This window comes from Cydia fagiglandana, chromosome 7, assembly GCF_963556715.1.
Source record: "Cydia fagiglandana chromosome 7, ilCydFagi1.1, whole genome shotgun sequence".
Taxonomy (NCBI): Eukaryota; Metazoa; Arthropoda; class Insecta; order Lepidoptera; family Tortricidae; genus Cydia; species Cydia fagiglandana.
The window spans coordinates 14971457-14997640 of record NC_085938.1 but is presented as its reverse complement, the minus strand read 5'-3'; the positions used below and the strand labels follow the sequence as shown (position 1 = coordinate 14997640).

Sequence of the window (26184 nt, the reverse complement as noted above, 5' to 3'; positions counted from 1 at the left end):
GCCAACGAAAGAAAGAGGACACAAGCGTATCATTAATAAGTAAATATTACACATGCATAATTATAATAACCACCCTGTTTATAAAAATATTCATATGTAACAAACAAGGCTTATAAGTACCTAAATAAAAGCTATGATACAAGAATATGATTAATCTGAAGCATACCTATTCTGAGATACAATATCGACAAATTATATATTTAAGTATATGTGCTCACGCTATATTGGCCCACACGAGCATAAGCTCGTAATTGTTCGTAATTGCTGCGTATGAGTCGACGGCCATTGTCACGGAGATGACAGATGTCAATGTTAGCACACACGACTGTGACATGGGTCATTAACTATTGTTAATGACAGACACATCCATTTTTGGTACATAAATATTGTTTTTATTTTGCCTGCTACATGGAATTGTATTTTTTCAGCTGTTTATTAATATTATTATTTGCAGCAATACATAAAAATTGCTTTCGCTCATTATAAAACTGCATTAATGATGGTTTAATGGACTATTGATCATTGAGGAAACAATAAACACTGTAATAAATGGAATATTTAAATAATTTAAAACGTTTTCCACAGTAATGTATGTTCTACATAATACATTTTTGATATGTACAACACGTAACCTAACAACGTAAAAATAACACGACATAAAAGTATGTATATTAATTAGTATGTAGTGTGTATATTATATTTTAGAAACATTAACTCATGTTTCAAGTCTAAAACTAGTCAATAACGTAATCAATCCAGTTACTGCGTTCAACACGCGGCAGTGTGTCAATCCAATTTGCTTTTTCAACTTCAACGGAAAGCCGACAACCCTGCCTGGCTAGAATGTTCTTGTGAGGGGCAAAAACTTGAACGCTCCCACGGACGCTCAAAATGGGGTCACAGGTGGGAGAAAGCCACATGTCACTTTCCCACTAGATGGAGCACATGTGAGCATTTATAATTAAGGTTTAGTACGAGTATACGCCATTTAGGTATTACCTATTAAATGTTTCAATCTACTTACTACAAAACTAGGAAAAAATAAGAATACATTAATTGATGTAAAGACGACTAGCAGTGACTACCTACATACCCAGTCGAACCAAAGTCTGTATGGCATTTGCAGCGACAAAATGTCTTAATGTCATCATTATTGTGAAATTTCTAAGAACATTTGTCGTTTAGTGACACTTCGTCACTTTGTTTTGTTCAAATCCGTGCAACGTTAGTTGGGACAGACTTTTTAAAATTTCGTAATTACAAATGTCAACAAAATATAAGTAGCTCCAGGGGTAATCATGGGATGTGCTCATGTAGGTTGTGACAGCGAATCCTTGGGATGTAGTTTGTGGAGAAAGCAAATGTCTCACTCAAACTATACATTAAAATCCAGGGCTATTAACAGTCAATTTAATCGATTATTATAAGTGAATGTATGGATTTGTTTTGTTGGCCTAAAATTACTGGGAGTGGGAAAGCAGCTAGAAATAAACAACGTGTATTGTGTTGTCTGAACATTAGTCTATGTATCTGACTTCGGTGGGTATTGTACTACTGTACTTAATGCTGAATCTATCTACAATTTAGCATTTGTTGATTATTTTCATGCCGGTACGCTATTGACCATTTATTATTTCAACTGTGTAATACTTGTAACTTTAGAACATTACACAAATCGATTTAAATTCCAATCGCACCATTATTATCTATTATAGACAGGTAACTACCGATTGTGTATAGTTCGTGGTGCAATCGGCCCTTCGAGCGACCTTACAATCAGATCACTGGGTTAACGACCTGTCGACGACGCCTCGAAGACTTCTGGACGAATAAACTGGAAATTATACTTTCTTTTCCATCTGCTTGGCAACCGGAAAAAAGTTTCTTTTAAGTAGTTTTATTTATAAAATCATTATCATTCTCTTTTTGATCGATTCCGGCAAAACCAAGAGAAAGGGTAATGATTTTAGTAGTCTATGTATGTATGTTGACATTTAGGTATGTTTGTGTCTTGTTTCACTTTCAGTGTGCTTTCGAAATTTGATTAATGAAAGCCGGCCAAGTGCGTGTCGGCCTCTCATAAAGGAGGGTTCTGTTCTTATAGTCCGTGCGGAAAGAGAAGAGTCGCGAAATGTATGGGCTCCAATACATTCTACGACTCTTCTTTCGCACAAACTCTATTAGCACAGACTGCTCTATCTGTCAAATTCGCGTCTTCATCAAAATATTATACACTCCAACTCTGGTAACCTGCTCCGTACTTAATTAGCAGGCCTTGCACATGCACAATGCTACTGGTGGCACTCGCCAATTAGCATGCTTTCGTGTTATGACCGGTTTTGGTGAATGATATGAACCGTAAAGATTTAAAAGATAGTGTTCCTTCCTAGTTCCTTTATTACAATTACCTATCTAATAAGCTACTTCATATCACGAATATGTAAATCTAATTATTGATAATGTTGCCAGATCACTTCATGTCGGGTTATAACATTATAGCTGTACGGATATGATGGTCGTTCTTGACTACGTGACAACGTGATAAAACGGTATCCGTCCGTTTCTATCCCGCGGTGTTAAAAAGTGCCAGTTATTTTATCACGTGGATAAAATCATCCATAATACGCCGGCTGGAACCCGCTGGTATCGGTGAAAGTGTGTGGATATCCCGCTCGATTTGAGATTATGTAAATGTACCTAACGTTACATACGTATACGACATAAAGAAATAAAAAAAATACGCAATCGATAGATAATAATGCTGTAATAACATGTTGACATTTAGTAGTCTCGCATTTTAACGTCAAAAAGTTGAAGCATTTGCCATTCTTTAAAATGTACCCACCTAAAACACATCAAGTGTCGTATTTGGGAGTATAAAAGGCAAAACACTCTTATTCAATAGACATACATACATATTAATATGCTTTTTATATTAAGTAGTATTCCTTTAATTTAATTCCAACATATAACTGTATTGAATTAATTGTCGATTTCGGCATACAACGGGTGGTGGGCCCGGCTAAATAAGCAGCTATTCTGCAGCTACGTGGCGGCGTGGGTGGCTATTGTTGTGCTTCGGAGTAATTGCCTCGCTGATTGATACGCGCACTCATTTCGATATAGTTCCTGAACTGATCATGATCAATTTAATTACCTACGCATTACGCATCTATGTATATGTACAGAGAGTTGAGTCGTCGCGCGTTTAGTTTTTATTTATTTATATTTTTGGAGTCCTTGGATATATTTGAAACCACCAGAATTAGAATCTAGACTGTGCTTAAAACGTTATACTTACAACGTGTATATAAAATATTCGGATGAAACATTGTGTGTACTGCCAAATAATCCCAAACTTTTAATTTAGTTTAAAAAGCGACATAATTAGGTACCTACACGAATTAGTAAAAAGTTTTCGTATTTCTAGATTATTATATCTGCTTAAAAAAAACTACATGTAGGTAGGTACTTTTATGATTTTGCGTTAATACCTACCTATTAACATCTTTAATTGAATCACTGTAACCATACAGGAATCATAATATATACTTAGGTATCTGACATATTTAAAATGGGTACTCGATTAAATTATCAATAACTTAATCCATCTTACGATCTTCACGATGCATACATAAATAACGACTGATCCATAATTACCGATATTGGTATTACATAATTACATAATATGTATACCAATTATCGAGATACACAACCAATGATTATTAAATATTAACCATTAATTGAGCGTAACGATTTGATCAGATCAGATGTATTTACTGCATGTAAATCGTGACGCGATTTTTTATCTTAATAATATCGAGATTTGGGGTTAATGTCCCCCGCTTCCTGAGAAAGTGGTGTGTCGTAATGCAAGTGTCCGGAGGAAACTGATCGAATCCTAATAGATCAAGATTTGGCGAAAAAAGTTAGTAAGATTGTATTAAAATTGTTAGTATTTTCCTTTCCAATTTTGACGACCGTTCTGGACGAGTGGGTAGTGACACTAGTGACCCTCCCTATAAAGCCGACGGTTCTGGGTTCAAATCCCGGTAAAGGCATTTGTTTGTGTGATCATGTGATGCAACAATTTTTTTTTCACGTAACAAATGTCACTATGTTGGAAACTTTCCGTCATGTTATCCGTATGTGAGTCCTTGCGATAGGCAACTTTGGAATTATTTTTTGTCTGATAAATAAATGTAAGAACCTAAATATGTAAATTTCATATGTATTGCGTACTTATAGCGGTTTTACTTACACTACAAGTATGCAGTTTGCTAAATCCTTCTCCTGTTTAGATAGTTGTATTGAAATTGTGTCACAACGGCAGTGCCAGTTGCAATCTTGTGTGTGCAACATCGAAAGCAATTTTGTCCGTGGTTAAAACGAAGTAAAAGCGTAAAAGCCCGGTACATTTAGCGCCTGTTTAGAGATAAATATGTCTTTTTGCGGCATTAGGCCAACCGCTAACATGGCAAAGAAGATCGTTAAAAGTTGGCACATACCTGCGCATTATTTTATCCTCTCTTTAAGCTTATCGGTGCCTGTAATGTTAGAATATGAAATTGTACATAATTAAGTTATTCAATAAACATGTATTATAAAAACTAATCATTAAATAATAGATACCTACATTTAATAATTCGTTTTTATAATACATGTTAATTGGGTAACTTAATTACTTATGTACAGTATTGTAGTTATGTACATATGTACCTACATATGCAAATACAATTCAAAAAGAGTAATTAAGTAAACATTTGGTATATATTCATGAATTACATATGAATGTACTCGTTTTTACTCGTAAAAGCTAGTTTAGAGTGTATTAGATTAGAAAGTGGCCAAATACATCGGAACACGTCCTTACTTTTATGTTAACAAAGATGCGTGACGTGTGAAGATATATTTCGCAACTTTGGCCGTCGCTTAGTATTTAATGCTGACTGCACATATGAGAATATTTTATTGAGTAGAAATTTAATAAATAATTTGTATTCTTCCAGAGGTTTTATTATTATTGCTCGACCAGTGTTGTCGCGGTCGGTTCTGCTGACTATCCTGAACATGTCAGGAGTTAGTTCTAAAAGATAGCCTCGTCCAATAAATGTTTAAAGTTGCAAAAATAGAAATCGGTAATGCCAGTATCTGGGGACGAGTGCAAGCGAGCCGCATGCAGGTCGCCGAGCGAAAGTGCCCGTTTTGTCTCGGCCTCAGGCCATTTCTTAGCGAGCTCTGGCCGGTCTACACTCGACCCACCAGTGTAACTGTGGCTTCGAGATTAATAACAAATATGCACATTCTCAGAACATACTTAAACTGGCTTATTTGAGTCTTAAACTTGCTAAGCGAACGGTTTAACACCCCTGTTTTGCATTGCTCCTCTGTTACACGCCGTATTAAATTTCTTTTGCTCGATGAAAGTTATTAGAAAATCGATAATTAATTCTTTATTAACGGTTATGTAAACTGAGATTAACGGTTACGTTACTTGGCTAATTAGATATAATATAATAGAGCAGTTATTTAATTTGATCCAATGTTTAATTAATTATAAGATGATTAGATGCAAGTATTATTAAATACATATATGGGATGTATTTAATAATTCTTATGTGTATTTTAATACGTGTGTATGGTGTGATTGGTTTGTTATGTATTCTTAACTGTTTTATTAATACTTACTTGTTTTATTAATTACTTTGAATATTTGCCGTTAGTTTAATGATTTAGCAAAAATTATGAAGCAAATAAGCAAAAACGTCAGACTGCGTATTAAAAACCGATAAGCCCATTTAGAGAGATATTTTTATAAAATATGTAGTTTCAATGTTTTGTACTATAATTTTAACGTAATTGACACTATAACTTCGCAATAATTTTACTATACTTATACGTATGATAACTTATCAAGTATAATGAAGTAACGAAACACCTTTATGGTCAACAAAAAATGGAAAGCAAAATCAAGAACTGGCAAAAATGTATTAAATAATCTAAGTGGTAATCTAACTAAAGTCCATTCCAATAGAACTTGCTAACTTTGTAAACAAAGGACGTAACTTTGTTTTGTCACTGTTTTGCCTTGAATTTTCACATCATCTCATCAAACACCATTGAAACACATACACTATACACTATTAAAGCGGTCGTTACCGTAAAATACAACAATATATTTTAACTGTATCTTGGATATTTCATTAAAAGTTTAAAATGGTTTCATAAGTTAGGTTATTAGGCCCTGATGTAATGACGTTTTTGTTTCTTTTACATTCTACAATTGTCTATGATGGGTAGTGTTGTGACTAAAGTTGGTGATATACTCGTAAAGCCGCTACACACTACGCGACTCACGGCCTGTACCTGCCAACGCGGTTATATACACTACGCGGTAGTTTGACAATTTTAAATTTCAATAAATATGTAAACTCAGATTAATCGTTTTAATTCCTTTTTTTTAATAACCTTTTCCATTCTTTCGCACCATTTTTAAACATTATTATTAAACTACGGAAAATTATAACTGGTAGTTTTGGACTGTTCATAAATAAAAATCTACCCTACATTTGACAAAATAATGACTGTTGAATGATTGACGGTTTCAATATTATTTTACTCGTTCACTGTTTTTCTTGGCATGTACGCGTATCTTACTTCTTTGTTATTGAATTTAAGAGATATCTGATTCTCGCTCTCACTTATGGATGCGACGCAACAAGTTCGTGATGCAGTGCGATAGTGTGTTACGGCCTTACGTAAAGGACTAAGTAAGACTCTTGCCCATCACTAGCAAATTCATCATTCAGAGACAATTTCAATATGGCGGTTTGTTGACATAGTTTGCAAGTTCTATTGGAATGGAATTTAAAGCATAGACTAACTATGTTAAACTAAATAATATATGTCTGATTTAAGGGCTGATTGTATTAACTAAACCTTGTTCTTTAATAAATATAACTCGACCGTTACATTTACGGTTTTCTATACACATGTAACTTTTGTAGTTTTTTATTGACGTAATAGGAAATACCCTTAACGCATACATAAGTTGATTAAAAGGCATTAAAACTAAAGGGACATAACAAACACATATTGTTTTCAGCAATAAACGCTTAGGTAAGTTGAAACGTATTAAGTTTCTAACTTGTTAGAAATCAGTTTAACGATCGACAATAAATAGTTAATGAAATACAACGCTTAGTGCCTTAAGATAACTAAACCTTTGTTAAATGTTGGTCAGGTTAACCACTAATGCAATAGCCATAACAAAAAGCGATCGTTTCTTCCTAACTCGCCGCGCTCTGATAGTCTTCCATTGGTTACTAGAACACACCGAACTAGGTTCTGACTACATAAGTCAATATCTCAGGTCTATATTTGAAACGGGGAAAGTGTAGGTCAAAATGAGTTAAGTCGGAAATAATGTTTTGTGCAGTAACAGTTTTCGTTGAAAAGAAAATAATGTAATAACAAAACAAAAGATTTCGCTTTGTTTTTAAACCGTTACCTTAAAGCCCTTATACCTATAGGGTTTATGTCTGGTTTTGAGTGTCATTTATGTCATTTTAAAATTCGTTTTCTTCATACAATGACTTGGGAAAGCGAGGATGAATCGAGAATGGATTCCTGAGTAGTCGTAAGGCACTGGTCCCACCGCGAGCTAGTAAGCTATGAGCTATCGGCTATAAACACGAACAAAAGATAAGCACTCCCGTGTAAATAAAAGAGACACGGCTATATTTATAGTTACTCGCCCATCGGTGAGCTCGCGGTGGGACCAGTGCCTATCAGACAACTGGTAAATACATTCGCATTTGACACTACTCTCTAAAGCACAGTCAGCTGTAGAAAAATCTACAACCGGCTCTTTATAAACTTATTTGTGTAATTAACCGTTAATATAATTTAAATTGCAATCTGGAGAGTCAGTAGAAGTGAGGGAGGCGTAGAACTTATTGCCACATATTTTTTTGAACCTGTTAAAGTTACACGCATTCCCGATTTAATAACTTCTACCTAACGGCGCCATTAAAAAAAATAAAGGTCAAATAAATCCATACAATATAAATACATAATGAAAGTAATGAAACGAATGACCATGATGTCTACATATTACACGTATGACGTAGAGAATGACGAAACCGTGCAAAATGACTTAAACACCTTTAAACTAAAAGCATTCTAAACTCCTCAAGGTTAGTGACCTAGAAAGTAAGTAGGGTGAACAATTGTGCATACACTATCCTCGCTAGACCATAAGGCCGATGTCACACAGACGTAGTGATCACTTTTATTATCTTACATGTAGGTCCTATGTAAATGTACAACAACACACGTACAATACAAGTAATATTCGGCAGAAGTATTTTATGGGGGAAAGTATGTAACGTCAAGTGTAAAAATATGGGTGCACACACATCATACTCAAAAATATAGCTCATATAGCTCTTGTGTCAGCGAACTATTGGTCATATTTTTACTGATTGCCGTCACCTGGGATGTGGCGAAGGTCGCTGACCCGCTCATAGCAATTGAAGACTTTTGTTTATGTTGGTTTTGGTTATGATAACAATTATATATTTGGTAATACCTTAGCGTTTTAAACATTTTTAAATGTCAAAAAAATTACTGTTTTTATATTTTGTGGCTGTCATGATTTGTATTTAGAAATTAGATTACTTACCTAGCTAACCTGGCTCATTATTCGATTTGTCAACAATTTTAAATTAGCATAAGTACATATTTATATACCTAGTTGACAGTGTTGACACAGGATAGGTATGTAAGTACAGAGGCATCTCTTACAGGGCAAAAGGAAGTGTGTAAAGTGTAACTTTAGGTGCCTATAGGTAAAAGGTAGAGCCGCATGGTCCAGGAACGTCCTTTATTTTCTAGGCAGTTTACTATACAGGTACATATAAATTGTTATATCCTTTAAAAAGTTCTATTTTGCGTGGTAGAGGCATTTATAATTATTAGCTTATTTATAAGTTACTCTTATTTTGCTTAGTGCTATTATATGTCAAAAAAATATTATTATTAAAGAGAAATAGTTATTACTAAATAAGATACCTTCATGGACTAATCCTAATGTCGACTATTGGCTGATTGCCATAAAACACAAACGCAGATCCATTACAGAGTTGTTTCATACAATTGTCGTGGAAGGTAGGTTGGCAATTTGGTTTGTTTACTTTGTATCTCTGCCACTTAGGTAGTTTAGTTATTTGTGAGTTACGGCATATTGAGTATATGGACTCACTACAACATACAGAGTTGAGCGTCAAATATAATACCTACCTACTGAATTTGTGTGTTTCTGCACAATAAGTAACATCCCAACCATGGACCTAGAATATTACGGACGTAGTTTCGCTTAAAACCTATAATTTACCACTTTTATTTATTTACCATTTAATTTTATTTTTAATTAAATATCTACTTAAATTTTTAAAAGGAGGCTGTAATTGTAGGTGCCATCCATGAAACTTATTAATGTACACTATTTTTATTCCGGTGTTTAATATCTGTATGGGGCCCAATAAATATATTAGACTCTATAGATAGTATAGATACGTACCTAATTATCTTCTATTTGTAAATACTCGTCCGTTGATAAATAAACTTACACCGCAAATTATCAGTAGTATTCACTACTTACTACTTAAAACCAAAATTATCAAATAAATAATATAAACCATAATTTAAAAACTTTACGAAATCTCGTCTAGACTCGCGGTGTCCTTAATAAAATATTTCAAAATGCGGTCTCCAACCGAACAAATTACGAGTTAAGATTGTGCAGTCTTGCATGAGAAAACACATCGAGCGTATCAAATTCGTGTGTCGTCACGGATAATCGTGCGTTTGTGTGCAATCTGCCGGTTAATCGGAGTCGCAGTGCAACATAGTTCACCGTTAATGCCACCTTTTGAGCCTTGCAATTAACGATTCGCTGCCGACCGACTTACTGGGTGTGAATGACAATATTGAGACGGGCATTTATCTTTTGATTGTAACAGATTACGGGGTTAGTGCTTAAACGCTCTACTAAGCATTTAGCAAAGTGTTATTGAGCGTTGTCACCGAAATGAAAATAGTGTAGAGTTATTTTTATGTAGGTATAATTGTATCTAAATATGTTAGTCTGTAAGGGCGTTAGATGCCTTAAGTAATATAGCTTTATATGTTCTTTAGGTACTTACTCTATATGAAAACAAAAATCAAGTATGTACAATTTAATCCTCGTTAAGTTAGGATAGTCTATGTAACACATTGTTATCATTTTTATAATATTGATAACATGAAACTTATATACTTACTTAGTAAGTAAAGTTCTTACGGCAGTTTGCATTGTTATCGGAAGGCCGGCATTCAGTGCGGGCGCACTGCATTAAGTGGTGAACACACTAAGTGCATGGCATGCCAGCTGTATAATACAGTTATACACATTCCATCAACTGGGCCATCATAGACCCGTAAGCGTACAATATATTAAACACCCATAATTACAAATATCAGTAAATCTTTATGCAATACGGAAACGAATGCAATTCTCAGCAGGTAAAGCCGCGGATAACACTATGAGACACAATAGTTTGGGAGCGCCGAACTAGAACTCATACAACGTAATAGTTATGTCACTGTGTCTATTGAGGTCATTTGGTAATGTGCACTTGGTCATTAGGCCACGATCTATGGATCTAGACAAAGAACCAAAATAGTCTAAGTTACGATACGATAGTGCTTATGGAATTGAGAATGTTTAAAATAGTAAGGCTTGAGTAATGTGTAAACAGTTCGTTTTTAAGGAGGAATTTATATTTATTTATTTTAAACTTTATTGCACATAAAAAAGAATAGGTACAACAGGCATAATGCATGAACCATTATCATGCCTAGCATATATCGTCAGGGGACAAGCAAATCTCACTAATTACTACCACAAGTTAATAGCCATAGTGAACCATATTAATACCGGAATAAGGTTAATTTTTGTTTAGTATATTTTTTGTAATTAGTGAGGTTTGCTTATCACCTGACGAATTATAACTGAGTATCTATATGAAATTAACGTCAATATTGTGTGCCTAATATTAAGGCAATACATTGTTCTGATCATCGTACACGTAGGTCGGGAATCAAACCCAACATTCGGAATTTAAGGTCAGCAGCACATCATAACTTTTCAAGTTGTAGACTAACCAGAAATCCAGCATTACATTGCTATTACTAGATATTTATCTTCCCTTAGGTAATTAGCTACTTACATATATAAAGAAAGTGATACTTAAATACTTAACTACATCGTTCTACTTTGGCGCAGCGCGTGACAAAGCTTCAGCACGTCTCTTGGTTATAATTTATCAATATCAACTTTGTTGTTTTATGTTATTATTTGGATTGGACATCATCTGAGCTAATGCTTTGACATTCTAAGTATTAATAATGGCAAAAGTATGGAAATAGCCTGTGGCCATGAGTAAGCCCATTCATAATTTAAAAAAAAAGAAAATTTTAAAAACATTGATGTATGACTAAATTTATAAATGTCTGTAATATTTCTCAAAGCCCATTTCGGTGTATTTGTGTCACGTTATACGATCGATTAAATGGATCTTAGCAGTAATTTTGTCACTGCCTCTTAATGACACGATTTAATGTGTTATGAATGTAAACAGAAAACAGTAGGCCATTGCGAAGAGATATGTTATATTGTTCTCTTAGATGGCAAGTTGCGAATATGGTGACTCATTTAATTTTTATATCTACTCATTGCCATTTTTAGCGAGGAGCGGCTGGTATACCACCTTTGATAACGTATCGACTTCACGTGGACTTCACGCACTTTTGGTCCACTTACTAATGAAATGTGCACTATAACAATGTCTGTATGGACGTAATCAACTCATCTTTTCCGACAGGAGGAAAATATTCGTCGCGTCAATATCGCACAACCTACGTGTGATATTTACACAACGATATAAACTTCGATCAAATGGACAATTTTCACTTCAGAAATTTACGTAAGTACCTATGGTATGTATAATGTAAATTTACGAAGTGGTTAGTTTGAAATCTCAATTTAATTAGGTGACGCTAAATCTGAAAGCAGATCGGATAGAGACAATGAGTGTACAAATAATATAATTATTTAGGTACGCCAAAAAGCTTATATACCAACATGGAACCTGTATGTAGATGCGACTTTTATCATGGTAGAACACGAAGCGTATTCTGATTCTAATCTTTATCTTGAATTCGATCTGGATTTGTTATGGACTTTTTAACTAGAAACATTTCTTTTAACACTGACAGTTCATTTCCATAATCCATAATATATATAAGATTAATAACCTGTTAATACAATCAGAATACACCGCCGGGTAATTTGCATAATTAGGTAGCCACTCCGATAAGCTTGCTATATTTAATCACAGTCTAGCGACTCTTCCTGGAGTGCTACTAACACGGATACTTATGCAGCTTATTATTTATTACGTACGACCTTTAACCTTTAGCTATTAAATAATGTCATGCTTCTATCATTTGAAGTCGAATCGTAAATCGTCCGGTTGGCAGCAGAAGTTGCAAGGCGGGGCCGTATTCACCTTCTGTAAGTAGGTAAGTCTTCTTTCTCTCTACTTCTGCGGGGGCATTACACAAAAAGAGACTTTTTCGGACGTGGCGCGTATCGCAGCTACCTTAATAACCTGCTTAGCTATCGATTTCTAAGTTTCGTTAGAAGTGTTGAAAAAATGCGCACGTATCCGTAATGGAATGCCCCTTTTCTGGAATGCCTATGCGTCTAATACAGTGGTTCTTAACCTTTTCAGTCCGGTCACCCCTATGACTAACTAGGGAACCTGATTTTACCCCTCCTCCCAATGGTAATAAAAAATAAAACGTGTACGTTTGTTGTATTATTATATTAGGTTAGTTTATTACCCCCGTAAAATACCAGTTTTACCCCCACGGGGGTAATTACCCCCAGGTTAAGAACCACTGGTCTAATACTACATATATTAAGGTGTATTTTTGTTTCACCTTGCGTAAAACTAAAATCATATAATATTTGTATAAGCGATGATAGTGAAATGATAACACGAGACGTGGCGTGGCCAGTCAAATGAAGACCACTCTGTGACGCACCGGTGAATGTGACTGAAAGTAACTACACGGCCACATTTACTCCAAAATTCAATTTTCAAACCGGTTATCAAAGTTACCGACAAGTTATGCTTGACCGGTATGGATTAAATATACCAATTTACAAGCCCAATATACTTTATATTACATCTGGGATTCTATGTGGACTAAGCATAAAAGTGTTGCTATAAAAGTATAAACTGAAAAATCAACAATTCTTTATCTTTGTAAAAAAAAAACAATAGACCGTTAGCAATACTTATGTGACATGTCATTGTTTATATTCTGCAATTTGTATTGTGAACGTAATTAAAATGTAGAATCTTAGTAAGTATGAAAAAGTCTACGAAAAAATACACAAAATCAATATTTCACTGTTAAAGTACGCATCGTAGATGCGATTAATTTACTTTATTGCTACGCCACCGTAGCAACTCTTAGGTGCTACGAACAAATCGCTGTAGTTTATTGCTAGTAAACATTTTTACAAATATGCATAATATTTACATATGCTACTAACAATTGAACAAAGTAAACTTAAAAATCGTGTGTTGAATTTACATGAATTAGACATCGAACTTATTCGCGAATAATGGCGAATATTTATGATAATTCTTTATTTAGAAACATTTAGGAATAAGAATGAACCAAGCATAATAATGTATACATATCATATATTATAATTTATTTTAGGTTTTAAACTGTAATTCCTATAAGTAGCTAGGTAGGTATTATAATTTTTATAGGTAAATTAAAGCCGATTGAAACAGATTTTTACATGACAGCAAAAGGTCAAGTTATGAACCGTATTGTTTGTGTATAGTAAGACTATACACAAAATTAATATGGCTCGTTTAATATTAAAGAAGAGGCACTGGTGTTGAATAACGACAAGTCGCTTGCGGCAACTGTAACTAGGACGGCGATGTATCAACAAGTGTTAAGCACCCAATATTGCACTACAGTACACGAGTTACCTTGTACAACAGCCGTCAATCAAAACAGACAACGCATTTAATTATATGCTACATGTATTAACATATTAAAATGTTGCAGAACTCTTTAACTTTATATACCTATAGCCAGGCTCGTTAGAGTAACCCTGCAGTTAAAAAAAAATAACTAGGAAACAAATCAAATCCCACTAAAGGCCTTAATCACTCTTTATTTTGTATATATATATATATATATATATATATATATATATATATATATATATATATATATATATATATATATATATTTTATATAATATCTGCAATCAGTCGCAAGACTATAATCAGATTGGATCAGGGAAATATATATGACGTTTCCAGAATGATAGGGCCATTGCCCTATACTCTCCCTTAAATATCCAGCACATCAGCTCTTTTAAGTCGCCTGACATAGTCCGGTTTAAGTAATGGGATGGTCAGTGGATTTGGGTGCATGGCCAGGCGATCTATTTTGTATTATTTATGTTTTTTTTTTATCAGAAGGCGTTTACTTTTAATTCATAACCTTATGCTGTATAATACCATAAAATACGTATATAACTTTATAAATCAGGTTTGTTGAAATACGAGTTTTTTTAAGAATTTTGGTATTATAGGAAGTGAAGAGATGTAGTATATTAATGGACTGCTTTTAACCGAAAGTTTTTAAGTCAAACGATTTATGATACACGTAGAAACACACAACCTGCTTAAGTATAAGTTAAGTATAAGTTTGTACACAAAGCTATTTATAAAGATGGTCGGACCTCGCACTTGAATTATTAATAGCTCTGATTGCTACAATAGCCGCGGGCAAGCTTACTAATATATTTCTGGCAACAAAGCCTTCGGTAATTAGTTCAATGTTACGACCGTTATCAGTTATCACCGGTTACTCAACGTTTGTTGTCGCCTTGGGTATCCGAACGCGCGGCACGTGCGCTTGGGCAAGATACACACTGCTTGCAACACGAGGCGCTTTCTAACTACTATTAACTTCTAGAACTTTCCAACAGCTCTATATCATTAATATCTTAATTTATTTAGTAAGATAATTGTGGAAACTCGGTGAAGATTTAGTAGCTTTTAGTGTGGGAACGTGGTATTTTCATGAGAAACGAGTTTAAGATTTGTTGGATGGTCATGTTTTCCGATTGCCGTTTTGCTGGTTGGGGGCAGATTTACTGTCACTACATTGAATGGTTGGCCAATGATTCGGCTATTATTCTTCGTTGGCATTTTCATGATTTTGTATGCCTAGCGACTCTGAAAACTGAAAAGAATAGTAGAATAAGACCCTTTACAAGTATTTATTCTTATTCGAATTCCACGAAGAAGACAAAAGTGACGTCCAACAATTTCATCGTTGCTTTGACTAACAAAATCAATTTACTTCCACATCACTACAATATACTTAGAAGAAAAAACCCATGAGCACAATAACTCTAAATATACTTACTACTAAGAATATTATAGAATTCATAATGGAATCCATCTACATAATCATTTACCTCCGGATATTACAAATGGAAACGACGGCAATTATCAAAAGAATTCAGAGTATATATAAGCACCCACATGACTGTGTATTTATACGCCATAAACTATCTAATGCATAATTCGCACATTGTCGCTCAAGCTAATGAATAACACAGATCATTAAACTTATTTCACATGCGTGTTGCGTAAACTAAATCGCTGTAAACGTCTTTGCATTTCACTTCCTTTTTTCTCATCGGCCGCAGAATAGCAGGAAGACAGAATTGCAATTAACTCTGATACTAATATATTATGTGAGAGATGTGACTGCCAAGTTGAGGACGTGAGGTACATAATTTATTACTTGTATCGGCTGAAACGGTTCCTGTTATGCCAAGACTGCATGTTATTATATTAATCACTGTTCCTTAGAGAAATTGGTTTAGTTAATGTCATTACAAAAATTGTAGCGTAAGTAATTCTCGAGAGTAAGCAATGTTGCAGTCAAGTAAAATATATAATTATCTATCATTAAGAAAGTTTTACTAGACTGTATGTTGTTTATTTATAGATTCAAACGCGTCGACCGTGCTTTTATGATACGGACTCATCCATATTATTTATATAAATTACAATCGTTATGTTATGAAAATATCTCTTCTCAGTATGGACATTTGGAATATAAATAAGCGACGTCAATATACGTATGTGTACCTACGATATTACCTGCAAGTTTAAGGTGTTAAACCGAGGTCAGAGATTAACTATATAATTGACGCCAATAACAACACTGCTTTGTTTCATTTAACACTGGTTCTAAAGTACCCATAATAAGCAGTTTTATGTTCAGCCTTAAACTCTAAGTGCCTTGTCAGATTAACAAGTAAACAGATTCAAATTCACAACAGTGTATACTTGAGTTTCTACGACAAAGTTCTAAAAGGTATACAGTCTTCAACTTTGGAGACTAATAAGCCACGGTCAGGTTTATGACATTATGTAAATTTTCGATTTTACCTCGGAAAGAAGGCCAAAGCTATTATATTGTAAATCATGTGTAATTTTCACCTGCACCTGAGAATATCGCCTGAACTAAACGACTCTTAAGGTTTCGAGGCTGTTTGTTTAGTTAAGTACTTATGTACTTACTTTACTTTTTACCTAATAGCTTCCCCCGTTATAGGTGTGTAAAAATATTTTAAGTATTTTTTAAGTAAGTAAAGTTATAAATATTTTATTGTAAAATAAACATGTTGTTTTTTTAACATTGTGTTTCTATATTTAGATATTTGATTAAATTGATTTGTGTCTGATTAAGCTGGATTTCGACTAACTTTCGCCATTTCTATTACAAAGCAACAATACTAAGAAGCTGATGTGATTGTGATGTGGCCATAGAGGAACTCCCTGACGGAAAAACGCAACCGCATTGAATTATAGCTTTTTAGGGTTCCGTACCCAAAGGGTAAAACGGGACCCTATTACTAAGACTTCGCTGTCCGTCCGTCCGTCTGTCACCAGGCTGTATCTCACGAATCGTGATAGCTAGACAGTTGAAATTTTCACAGATAATGTATTTCTGTTGCCGCTATATAACAACAAATACTAGAAACAGAATTAAATGAAGATTTAAGTGGGGCTTCCATACAACAAATGTGATTTTTGACCAAAGTTAAGCAACGTCGGGCGGGGTCAGTACTTGGATGGGTGACCGTTTTTTTTTTGCCGTTTTTTGCATTATGGTACGGAACCCTTCGTGCGCGAGTCCGACTCGCACTTGTTAGAAAAGTCTTGAGGAGGAATTGACAGTGCTAAAAATAGTAAAGTACAGTCAGCAGTAGAAAAATTACCAATAAATTATTTATGTGATATGGCAATATACGAATGCCTCGTTGGAAAAAAACGGAGGCTATGTAGGTAGGTACCGGAAAGATGAAACGACAATTGGCTGAAGGTTGCACTGGTAAGTTGGTACATTCATATAGAGGTCTCTAGACCGAAACTAAAATCTAATGAATTCGCCTTTGAATGAATTGAATTTGTATAAAAATCTTGGTTTGTTTTGTTCAGTAAAAGTGGTTTAAAACTTTTAATAAACACAATGACCGAACTGTCTCTATAACCAGTTGCATACATGTTTGGGTAACAAGTTGGGCGAGGAATTAGTAAACGTAATCTATTTTAGCTATTACGTGGTCTTAATCGCTTGCATTGAGGCGTGGATGCAGAGCAGATTACGTGCAAGCTAACTCGCCTAGTTACTTTCGGAAACATTTCCCTTAAAATTATGTCATCAATTTGTTTATGGCCTCATTGACATAAACAACTTAACCAAAACTAACATAACCCATGTTAGTTTTGGTTAAGTTGTTTGACATTGAAGGAATTTCTCGTTTTAATGAAGCGTTAAAATTTTTGCTTTTTCTTTTCTATCAGTATCCTGATTTATGCTCTACAAAGTATACTCTTGAATTGATAAAAATCGGAAACTCACATTTCCATTATAATTTTCCATTTCCAAAACATTTTCCAGAAATTTCTGAAAACTTTTCCAACTCATAGGCAACTTTCCGCAAGTTGCACATCTTTGCCTGCGAGTAAAAGAAGAATGTTTATGTCCGACATAAATAACTAATGGGAAAATAGGAAATGCCGGTTGATAATATACATTTCGCAAGTCAACGTTATAGTACAAATTGCACCTTTTTGGCGTACCTATGACCAGCAAATAACGGAATGAAGTTTCGGTTAAAGTTGGGCTTGTAAAAACTAGCTAGGTATAGGTATAACAATTAAAAAAACATAATTTCATGCGGATGTTACCGTGTTGCAATACAGTTTTTCGTTACGAGGACTGTTTGGCACGTCTAGGTACTTTACTGACCGGCAAAAATGTACATACTTTGACAAAATATTCCACTGCTGTTAGTGTTTATTCTAGCCAAGGGATATGTACATGTACCAACAATGTATTTCCTATTTCACAATATGTTCTCTGTTACGAAAATTAAATACATTTTCCGTCGTTATTTTTTTAAATTTGTTTTTTAATATTTAACTGCCATTTTGCTTCATATCTTGTCCACTTTAGCACGTTTTTTTCTCGGTGATTACATGAAATTGCACCCCGTCTTAAAGTTACGTGTGCCCGTACATTAAACTTACCTAAGTATACAATCAGCTGATCTTTACCGTTCACCCCTTGCTTCCGCTATGCACACTTTAATGATTGCACAAAATATAAACCTCGGCGAAGAAAACAAAGGATTGCTCAATTAATATAGTTTTCACACTTGGAATAGGAATGGCTGTAAATGGGATCACGTAATTGTGGGCGTTTACGAGCGAGGTGCGGTGCGCGTGCGGCGCGCGGGAAAGTACTCCAGCAACTGTCGCGGGCGCAGACTGGCCACAGACGCCGCACCACTTTCATTACCCCTGGTCTGGTCCTGGCTTAATCTCAAATTGCCGCCAGCTTTGGGTCTCTGCTAAGATATACTGTATACCGGGTGTGGCCTGTAATACGAGCAAAAAATTAAACTGTAGGCTGTACTCCTCATACATACAAGCGATAAGTCATAAATCATAATTGGCACTGGCTGTCAAAAACTATTAATGAACAGCATTATTTTATTTTAATTGAATAAGAATTCTGCGACAAATTATTTTTCTTTTACAAATGTAGGCCGTAAAAGTAGGTATATATTTTAATTATAAACACAGTAAAGTAACCGAGTATTTTTTTGTTTTGTATTTTTGCGATGTTAACTTCCTTCGCAGTAAATTGTATTCTGTAACATCCGCCGTACAACTGAAATTGTTTTAACAGTCTATTGTGAACTTCGAATCATAAAGTGCATGTCAACATTTTTTAAGATATCGCTTAAAAATACTGTCTTCTTATTTCCAGTCGAATCCTCATTGCTGAGTCGCTTAAATATAATTACATATAGTAACTAATTACATGGGTACTTACAGCGAAGATTGATAGAGCCTGGCGGTCTGAGAAAGTATTGATTTCTCATCAAATGTCGATGACCACTCGACATCGTGGATTAATCTTAGTTGCTATTGTGTAATATGGACGTTATGTATGCCCAGTCAGATTACAAAAGACGCGACAATCTGACAATATTGTATTACGGTGGTTCAGCGTTCACGCTTACAGGGAGAATGAATTAGTGCGTGCTAGATAAAATAACTGTATGTGTTATGTATCTTTGGATATACATTATTATGTATGCTCGTAAATTATGATATATCTTTTGAAAAACTCTTGGACTGTCCTATTAACAGGTGAAATTGTATTGAGTGCACAATTTTCAATTAGGTTTACTATAGCTAAATCACATAAGTATGGATAATTAATTAATTATTTATTTATTATTTCAAGCTGAGATTTATTCATAAACAATAATACGGGAGTATGTATAATTATTTTTCGAAAGAGGTTAAATGGATTTCATATAATAGGAATTTAATATAGCCTGCATTAACGCAATACATTGTTGTGCCGTTTATTATAGGATTTATAGGTAACGTGTTAAATAAGTCATCCCATTTTATGTCTTTTTTGTAATCTGCTAAATATATATAGCTACATATTTGAATAGATTAAATATTAATTGAAATAATCCAGATAACAATTCATACCCATAATATACAAAAAACAACTATTACTATTTCAAAATTCATTACCGCTTCAACAATGCGTTCCAAATTTCAACACGAAGATAAACACAATAGTTTTATCTTAAAACTAAAAAGAAATTAAGTAGAGCGGAAACTTAAATGCCAGAACCTTGACTTTAAAATACCTTCCGTATCATATCATAATTAAATATGATTGTAAATGATAAATAGGTAACATTTTAACGTTGTTGTAGGTAATTGTATTAAAATAAAATAAAGTAATGTGATGATTTTAGACCCAAACTAAGCATCGCTAACCCGGAGACATTTAAGTATGAGTAAGAGGTAGTTACATTTAAGTATGATGTACTTATTCATTCGCATAAACAAATATCTAGGTATGTACATGCTTAGCTACACGCTGAATTAAATGCTATTGATGTCAAAATAAGATCAATTGTCGCGAACTGGGAATCGACCGTGATTTCCAAACGTCGCGCACCTATACCGATTGCCATCATCATCTCAGCCATAAGACGTCCACTGCTGAACATAGGCCTCCCCCTATTGACCGATTGCCATAGTTATTTCTTATTTCTCAGCTAATAGGGTATTTACCCCACATGGAACACTAGGAATGCCTGGGTGGTGTTGGTTTAAAATAGGGTAATTACACCACACGGAACACTAGGAGATTTTTGGTGGTGTAATTGCGAAAAGGGCTAGAGGCCAGTTGGAAAGGGCACCGGGTCCCGGTATATCGTACGCTTGGCTCACACATTCCACATGCATTTTGTTTACTAGAACCTTACATAAGCACGTGTTGCCTCACCGGCAACCTCTCGATCTGCACGCAATGTGCAATCTATTTGCTGCAATACGATAGTGGCGCCAATGTGCCTTTCATTTCTGTCTGCCAATAACAATTATTATCTGATTTCTGAATTTGAGCTATTTGCAATATAATCTAATCAAGATCAGTAGCAGAACATGTACTAATGTCCAATTGCACAAACGTTCATTAAATTTAACAGCCATTTCACTAATTGATTTGTACCTACATGTAAAGTTAGGAGCAGATAGCTCATACATTAAGTTTTTCGGTAAGAAATAAAAAAATAATAATTGGATATAGCCTGACTTACTAACTTAAATTAGGAATCTGCTACACGCCACACTTAAAACTTGTAGTACCTAGTTGGGATGTTGTATAGCGTTTAGTGTGTGTTAGGCGTAAATAGCGTAGATACTTATATTATATGGTTTTACAAAAGCTTCCCAAATATTTATGAAACTAACCTCGTTAGCCCATTTACATACGATTATACTGCTCATTAGCGCGTAGGTTGAGTGCGTGGAGTCCTAGTGAGTGTCGCTCTCATAACTCGAAAATAACTAGTGTGATACCTAACGCTAACACTTAATTCGAATTTTTTTATACTTGCGTGTTATAATCCAATCACATTGTTATATTTATTATTTTATATGTTAGTCAATTAGACGCGTATCTATGCGACCGTTATATAACCATAATAATATGATTGGAAATAACATTCCCCCGCTTATTACTTCTCACATACGTGACATACATTTAGATGTTATGTTCCACATACGAAAACGTTACGTGTTGGTACTTACTCATATTTTACCTACTTACCTACACCATAAATACAGGAAGTAAGAGGATGCATATCATAAACAGTTTTTAGTTCATATTTGTGAAAATGTTATTAACGTATACATACGTAATAAAATAACTCTGAAAAAGAAAAGGATTTTGTTTTGGCGGCTCCCTTGTATACTAGTAAAGTAAAACACCAAATACCTGGGCTATAACCGGGAAAATCGAAGTTCGCAAATTGCGGGCATCTTTCTCTGTCACTCTAATTACGCCTTCATTGGAGTAAAAGAGAAAGATCCCCGTAATTTGCGAATTTCGGTTTTCGCGGTAGCCCCCCTGTACCGCTTCAGCGTCCTACAGCGTAAACCCGTCAGTTGTTATAGTTTTAGCCTAGGTACTACCTATAAGTACCTAGTAGTACGGTAGTATTTCATACGAAATTACATGACACATGTCACATCGCTCTCCTATTGCGAATAGTTAATTGATTCGGATCTCTACACTGGTTCGCATAACATTCGAACTTCTAAGGCTCTGTGGACAAAAACAAACAGACAAATTATGTAAGCCACACAATAACTTCGTGTGAGCATCAATCGTGAGTTGTTTTAAACGTATTTCCAATGATTGCTTATGGCAAGCATGCTTTGGACGCTTCGATATTGCATATATGCTTGATGTAGAGTACCTAATACACATTCCAACATACTGTTTATAGAGCGCTAGGTAATCTCTGATGCTTTTAGTAAAATCTGACAGCTATCCGAATGACCAAGTGTTATTTTTATTTCTATAGGTAAAGGTTAAACGGGCGAACGAACGCCAGATTAGAAGAATGGCGCGGACGCGGCAGGCCCAGATGGAGATGGCGGGACGACCTAGACACCTTTCTCAGTAACTGATCAGAGCAGGCGCTATGTCGGGAGTCGTGCAACACCTTAATAGGCTAGTAAAAAAAGGTAGAACACGTCAAAATTTATGGGCATAAAAATATCAAAAAAAGTTCTACCCTTGCGAAAACTTGTACGGCCCATAACCGCAAACGAAAGCGAGGATGTTCACTGTTTAGGCTTTTATAAAACCGCGTCAGGAAGCGTTCGGTTACCAACACAATGCAATTAGGTAACAGCTTGCGGTACTTCAATTATGAAAACTTCTGTCGAAACGGTTTCGTGTCTGAGCTTTTATAATAACTATTATAATCCTGCCTATTTCAGAGAGTAATTTTAAACGGTGCTGCAATTTAATGGCTTTAAGAACAAATAAAAGAATATCGGAAGGTACTTTCTCGAATTCTGGTTACATTTATTAGCAACAAAAAAGAGTATCCGAATTATCCGACATAGATAATTATATATCTCGTGTTATTTCAGCATGTCGATTTAAAATGAGAGTGTAACTTCAATAGTAAGGGGCTGGCTTTATGTGACTCTTAAAATATACACCGGAACTCCGACATCACCGCCCTAAAAGGGCCAGGCTCGATAAGTATTAGTCATGTGAACACACGCAATAAGGTTGTCACGTGCATTTTAAATCCATTGAAAGTGCATTACGCCTTGCACAGCATTAGGGAAACGAAGCGCTCCCGATTAGGGTCATCACACTTCCTTGTTGATGGTCGTGTCTTGTGATAAACTTAGGAGCATTGAAAAGAAAAGTAGCAGGCGCTATTCATTTGTTTAGGAAATTTAGACTTTATGGTATGTATCGTAAGGCTTTAATTGTTACTGCATGAATACGTATTTACTTTCAGGTCACGGAATAGTGAGTCAAGATGAGACACTGTAGGTAATCCATCTTAGAATGTAAGGATTAGGTACCTAGTGCGAGTACAGGTAGGTACTAAATCTAGTTTTTTATTGTTATTATACAGCACTTTCTGAGTAATTATATTCTCTACAATTTAGCGAGATTCTGGATAATTGCCGCCTAGGCAGGTGCAACGAATTCAACCGATCGATCAAATGCAATAAGGGTGTGCTCACAGTACTAGTTTTCTATATCATCAATCATCATCATCATATATATAAAATTGAAAAACCAGAACGGGATAAAAAACGGGGGAAGAAGCGAATGGCGCCTTACAAATTTCTAAAAAAGTTTTTGACACGTTTCTCAAATACGACGCACGTATGATAAGAAAAAACTGTTCCAATCTATTATCTATGTATAAGAATAGAACTAGAACGTAAAAACTACCGCTTTCGATGCGTATTTAATTTACAATAAGTAAAAGAAATTTTCATAACATTCTTCATTTTACGACTATCGGCTATTTTCGGAAACTCTCGGTTCGTTTCGTTTCGGTGTAAAGTAATCTAAACTATGTTTGTCATGTTGGTATACAGTTATTTCTACGTGTTTTTATACGAAGTAAAATAAAAAGTGTTGTCAACCTCAACCTTTTACCTTAGTTTATGCCCATACGAGTGACATGCCATATAACGACTTGTAGTTAATATTGACTTATAATACAGATTTACTTTCACAGCCTCGGCAAACAAATTCGTGCGGGGACCGGGCTGCCGAGATGGGCCAAAAATACAAAGTTGATAGCAAGTTATAATGTACGTAGATAAAATTTAAGTGCATGTTCAGATATTTTTGAGCGAAACGACCTGGTGAAAATAAGCAAATGTACAGTCAGCAGTCGGCCAAATATCGTCATATGACTCTGTTGCTATAGAAATAAGGATGTGTTCCGATATACTGGCGGAATACTTAGAAACAAAAGTGGCTAAGCTTACATTGGCTCGGACACAGAGAGAATGGGAGAGGATCGTGCCGTGACGAGAGCGTACTTGGGACAACGAAATGGGAGACGCCCAATTGGACGTCATAGGTATCTACCGCTGGAACGACGTAGTTGCTCGAGATCTGCTTATCCTCGGCCATGGGGACTGGCGAGAGCTATCGCAAGACCGAGAAGCATGGTGTGATCTTTTCTCGGAGGCCAGGATTCACATAACCGTAGTAAGTATGTAATGTTAGTATTCAGAAAGGGTAATGGGGATTACGTACGTTTGTACCAAAAGGCGATTTATGGGCGGTGGTCGTCCATATGCGTCTTAAGGCGGAAATTAATCTAATGAACGTTTTTGAAATTAGGCTTATAAAAATAAATAATTATTTTATGTTGAAATGAGTTTTAAATAAATAACTACGTAGATGAAAAAGTATAATTTTGTCTTTTATCAAATCACATAATTTTTTTCAGATATTTTGCGTATTAAGTTATCCAAATAACGGCTACAAATAAGAAATCCCTATCACCGTTATGAACCCTGGCAGGGTTGACACACTCTTTATTTCATTTACGCGAGCGGAGCTGCGGGCCCGTCTAGTTTAATAATACAAACGGGTCGACGCGATATAATTTCATTGTTTTTACCTTAAATTCCGACGTTTCAGCTGAGTTGCACCAGCTGTGGTCTCGTTTTCTATACAGAATCGAATCGGGAATTCCCGGTTCTCGCCATCCAAATTCAGTACCGGGATCATTCCCTACCTGCAATGTACCGCAAATCGTATGCAATTATCGATGACATGTGTAGAGGCCCATAATTCCAACGATAAAGAGTCTTCTCAAACTGCATACAAACGTACCTATTTTCTCATGAATTCTGTGTAACAATTTCAAATTACGAAATATTGTTATGGGCAATAAAAAAACACGCTCTATTCTTTGTTTTGTTATGTTAATATGACTAGGATTTCATTTTGTACGATTAAAGTGAAAATGGCTACTCTCATTTACATCATCTTATAATTTAAGCGTGTGAATAAATTACCTCAATTGTTGATTTTAGTCGTTGTTGGCTATATGTAAAACGCCTTAGCAAATAAAATGGCAACATGTCAAAACTATGCATATTGTTTACCAGACCTGCTAGCATAAAGTTGCGTTCTCGCGCGCGACTCCATTTATCTAGCGCGACTTCAGGTATGACTTCATTACTATCGTGGAGCATTCCACGGGGTTGTTCTGTACAAACGGATTTTATTTCCTGTGTTACGACTTTTTTTTCGGCATTTAAAGCAGGCGATTATTTTTCTGTGCATATTTTTAACCATTTGTCATAGAAAACTCTGCAAATCTTCAGAAATTTCGCGTCTGTACGGGACAAACGGTAGACAATTTCATGGAATGCTCCTCGTGCGCAAGAACGCAACTCATGCTAGTCGGTCAGATTGCTAATAGCCGACTTTGTTATAGTATAAAATTGACAATTTCGGGTACGAGTTTCAGGCGTTCATAGCATAGCCTCTATGGAATCGAAGGTGGACCGTGAATTTTTTTAACACCTTACAAAAAAAAAACCG

The 26184-nt window shown here is 35.2% G+C and overlaps 1 protein-coding gene across 1 annotated transcript in view; it reads right to left on the bottom strand.

Moving 5' to 3' along the window:
• The window catches only part of LOC134666014 (pancreatic triacylglycerol lipase-like), a 48850-nt gene extending 29845 nt beyond the window's left edge, over positions 1–19005 (bottom strand). Inside the window, exon 1 of the mRNA XM_063523095.1 lies at positions 18771–19005. The gene's annotated coding sequence lies outside the window, so the exon portion shown is untranslated. The remainder of the gene's footprint in view (positions 1–18770) is intronic.
• Positions 19006–26184: the final 7179 nt, after the last annotated feature.